This window comes from Acanthochromis polyacanthus, chromosome 13, assembly GCF_021347895.1.
Source record: "Acanthochromis polyacanthus isolate Apoly-LR-REF ecotype Palm Island chromosome 13, KAUST_Apoly_ChrSc, whole genome shotgun sequence".
Lineage (NCBI taxonomy): Eukaryota > Metazoa > Chordata > Actinopteri > Pomacentridae > Acanthochromis > Acanthochromis polyacanthus.
Genome location: NC_067125.1, coordinates 16,850,118 through 16,855,009, shown reverse-complemented (window position 1 = coordinate 16,855,009; position 4,892 = coordinate 16,850,118). Strand labels below are relative to the sequence as shown.

At 40.3% G+C, this 4,892-nt stretch overlaps 1 non-coding gene across 1 annotated transcript; it reads left to right on the top strand.

Annotated features, from left to right (window-relative positions):
- Window positions 1-732: 732 nt before the first annotated feature.
- On the top strand, window positions 733-805 carry trnag-ucc (transfer RNA glycine (anticodon UCC)). The gene has a single exon. It is a non-coding gene; the product is annotated as a tRNA-Gly (tRNA).
- Window positions 806-4,892: the final 4,087 nt, after the last annotated feature.

Below are 4,892 nucleotides of genomic sequence, written 5' to 3'. Positions count from 1 at the left end.
AAATAAATAAATAAAACTGCAGATACTGGTATTTCCCAGTCAGTACGCTGACTGATGTTTGAAGTGAAGCAACTTTGTAAGGCTGCTGAGTTGAAGCAGTAGCCTCAGTTACACTCTGAGAATCGACTGATGGCTTAGCATGTACGCACACACTACTCTCACACACAGACACGCACACTTATGCGTGCACACGCAACCACACATGCACTCATTTTAAACAGAAGTGGTTCAGCCAGGGGACAGCCAAGTTGCTGAATAAGATGGGTAGAGAGATGGAGAAGAGGAGTGGAGGAGCAGCAGAACAGCAACGCAGAGGAGTGGCTTTTGTCAAACTTAAACTCTCCCTGGCACAGAAGACTAATCGCCAAACTATCTCGGCTTTATTTACCACTCATTTCTCAACTTCAGGAATCCTTGGATCATAGCAAAGTACAAAAGAGAGAAAGAATCAAAGAGAGGGCGATACCAGTGTCTGCTTGATCCAGCTCAACTTTACACTGAAGTGACAAACATAGAAGGTAAAACAGCAGACAGTGATTTGTTGGTATTAGACATGAAATGCCCTTGTTGTCTCAAAGGCAGAGAGTTCTCTATTGTTTTCATTATTTTGTGAATCCCAGCAAAACCCTATCTGGTAATTAAAACATTTATGAAAAACGTTCACAAAGTATACAGGCTTTGAGCGGATTTCTTCTTCTTCCCTCTTTAGGTGGAACTTGTAGTAATGGCATAGCATTGGTGGTATAGTGGTTAGCATAGCTGCCTTCCAAGCAGTTGACCTGGGTTTGATTTCCCAGCCAATGCAGTGCATTTTTGGGACGTAATAGCTCTGAAGTTAAGGCTTTTTTGGCATATCAAAATGTTGAAGATCCAGGGATCTCTCACTGCCAGCATTTGCCCCTTGAGCAAGACCCCAACCCATGTACCCCAGGGATACCATAGTTTGACTGACATTTGACTCTGACACCAGCCTCCTAACAAGGTGGTGTTTGCCAAAAGGGATTTAATGTAATAATAATACCAATGTCCAACTTTACACTGATGTGACAGACATAAAAGGTAAAAAAAAAAAAGAAATGTCCTTGTGATAAAAAAAAACAACAACACTATTGTTTTCATGATATTGTGAATCACAGCAAAACCCCATCTGGTAGTCTGGTGGCATTTTGTGTGCAAACATTTCCAAAAGTTGACAGCATCTGTTGTGAGCTTTATTTGATGAAATTTATTTTGTGATGAACTTGTGTTTCATCCCTGATCCTGGGCTGCACAGTGATGTAGTGGTTCGCACTTTTGCCTTGCAGCAAGAAGCTCCCTGGTTCGCGGCCTTCCCGGGATCTTTCTGCATGGAGTTTGCATGTTCTCCCTGTGCCTGTGCAGGTTTTCTCTGGGTACTCTGGCTTCCTTCCACAGTCCAAAAATATGCTAAGGTTAATTGATGATTCTAAATTGCCAGTAGGTGTGACAGTGATTGTTTGTCTGTATATATAGCCCTGTGATGGACTGGTGACCTGTCCAGGGTGTCCCCTGCCTTCGCCCCAAATCAGCTAGGATAGGCTCCAGTCCCCCCTGCGACCCTAATGAGGATCAAGCGGTATATAGAGGATGGATGGATAGATGGATGGATCCCTGACAACTTGCTTAAAACACCACTCCTTCACCTTAGTGTCTTGATCTTGTTTATCACAATAAAAGTTGTTCACTGAGAAGTAAGTTGAGTCCCACTTACCTGTGAAACCACATGATTCCCCAAGGGACCAGGCATGTCTCCCTGCTTATGGTCATATTAAATGGATTACTCATTTTGTGTTACTGGAGTAGTGTTGCACAAAAAAGCAGAGAAAAAAAAATCCTAACAAAAGCTGTATTATGTATTGTATGCATATATATATATATATATATATATATATAGACACTGAGTAAACTGCATCCACTGATGATGACTTTACAGTTGACAGCTCTGTCAGATGTTCACATTAGTTAACTTACATATAATAGTTGATATTTTGATGTTCAGAAGTCACCCTACTTCAACTGTTTGTTTCTTCTAACTGTCTTTATGGTCTTTGCTAAAGTTTGCCTCACAGCCATGATTTCATGCTCTCACAAAGCAGACACCAACAGCAGTCAAGCAAGCGGTCCATTTGTCCACTCAGGCGTGGGAAGGGTGTAGGCTGATGTTTGAGTGAAAACCACAGCTATTAATGATCAGTTTTACAGCCTACTTTATTAAACGGTGTCTGCCTCGGCCTAATCCATCCATTGATTTACCAGAGCGACGATGTGAGAATGCCAGGCCTGTAGCACAGAGTGAAGAGTAAAAATGAGTTTAAGCCTCTGCTTCTTGCTTCTTTTTGGTTTGCTCTTTCTGTCCCATTCTTTCATATATTTTTCCCCTCTCTCTCACAGCAGTCCCACTGTGTCACAAAAGAAACAAAGGAACAATCCATGGGAGAAGAAATGACAAGGAGAAAAGGAGAGTGGCGCCAAACAAGGAGAAAGAGAAGGGGGGCACTTGCAGACATCTAACAAGTTCTGATCAAAATTCAAAGCGGATCAAATGGATATGAAATTTGCTTCAAACAAAAGCCCCCCCGACTGTCCCTACCCTTAGGGCTCTTATCAACTTTTTTGTTGCTCAAGCCAGCATCTTCTTTTCACACCTCCTCCAACCCAAACCCATCTCTGAGTTTCCCTAATGGCCACAGGTAGCTCGCTGCTTTACTTTTTGCTTCTTACACCCCTCCTTTGCTCAACTCTTCCTCTTTCATTCACCCCCTCCACCCTCCCTGAGGCCCTTTGCCTCCTCTCCCGCTGCAACTGATGAAAGGAGGCATAAATGAAGGAGTGCATGTTAATTTGTGATGGCCACTCCTGACAAGCTTTAAACAGAGTGGGGAATCATGAGTCTGATCATCCAGAATATAAAGATATGCAGATAGTGGGAGCAAGAATTTAGTGAAGGTCAGAGGGTTTTGGGCACTTAACTGTGGTAATAACTGCAGCCTCTTCATTTCATTGACCACACTCCCTGATCTGAGAATTTTTTAGAGTTACGATAACAAGAGTACCTGTGTATATTTGGTTGGAAAACCTATGCGGCTTTGTGTTTGCATGATTTATAGCATCAGGGATGTGATAGCTCTAGTGGTGTTCTCTACCTCAAGATAAGACAAAGTTGGCAGAGTATAAAAAAATAAGTGGCCTCTTCTATGTGGAGCAATATCTATTCATTATGACATTCATTACAGTGTAACTCAGCATTTCACAGTTTTCAATGTTTCACAGTGTTTTGTGTTAATATTTCATTACACTTGTAGAGAGAAACAGTCAGTTTTAGAAAGCAAACTCCATTATTTTTTTTCTAACCTAACCCTGTTGTCAAAGCCTTCCCACAGTCAGTATTCTAAATGTCAATCTTCGTTTCTTGTGTGAGACTTTTGCCTGTCATGCATCCTCATTGCCTGTAGCAAATCAGCTAAGCATTGGTGGTATAGTGGTTAGCATAGCTGCCTTCCAAGCAGTTAAGCTGGGTTTGATTCCCAGCCAATGCAGGTTGTTTTTTTTGGGAAGTGGCATGTTAGCTGTGAAGGTTTTGGACTACAAGCCCCAACATCCCCAAGCTGCCCCTGTTGGATCCTTCAACAAGCATCCGAGCCCAATCTGCTCCACTGGCGCCATAGTGTGGGTGACCCTGCTCTCTGATACTAGAAAACAGAATTTCCATTTATACTATCAATAAAGTATAACAAATTAAAGAATAATAATTAAAACATGCCATCATGGCTCAAATGAGGTGAATACTTTGATACTGCTGAATCAAAGTATCAAATCCACATTAGTGTTTCATTTTTTTCTTATAAAACACCTTACAATGTTCTTTCAATATGCAATAGTAGTTTATGTCACATTGTTGATTCAGGATTTAGAATGAGCTATTTGTTAGAAACTATTCGCTCTTTCTTCCTCTTTAACCATATGACCCCAAGCCTATTTTAAGGTACTTTTTACTGTTTACTTTCAAGCTCTCCTCTTGGTTTAGCCATACTGGCTGTATCGTGTTGTTCATTTGTGTAGTAGAGTCTATCCTATCCAGATCTTCCATTTTTTTCAAAATATTATAATACTTGAAGATTTTCTTATATTAGCCATTATATTAAAAAAGTGTATTGTAATAGTCATGTTCATAGAAGTATCTCACTGTAAAATTGTGGAAGTGGAAAGAGACTGTGTCAAATCTGGCAGTATAACAACCATGATTGTGAAATTGGGAAAAATATGCACTTACTTTAAAAAAAAACACTTATTATATACAGCAGCCTACTTGCAGAGATAACAAACTAGGCAAATGTTTCCCCCTCACTTCCAAATTAGGGCCCACCAGAGTCTAAGATCACCACTGCCTTCTAGTAAATATGTGATCTGCGCTCATGCTTTGACCACAGCTTTTGAATGGTTTTTATAAAGCACATCCATTGTTTTGTGTTTCTTTTTCATATGGTGTGGGATGTAATGTCAGCCCTGTGCTGGAGACAATGCAGAAATGGAAGAATGTGTTACAGTTTTTTTGGCCATTTTGGTCATGTTTATTATATCTAGACTTTTATGCAAATCAAACATATCTTCCCTGGCTGAATGGCAATGGTCAGACAAAGCTGTGAAAAAATAAATTAAAAAATAAAATAAAAATAAATAGCAGCTGTTTGTTTCTGTACGGTGCAGTAAAAGCTCTGTATAGTCTCACACTGTCTATAATTAGGTATTTCTATCACACAGAAAATCCACAGTCTTTATTCTGAACACTTAATAAGCAACAAACCACCAGCATGAAAGTCATTTGACTTCTCAAAGTCGGCTGGTTGTGGCACTGAGTTGAGTTTTTAGAGGCACTT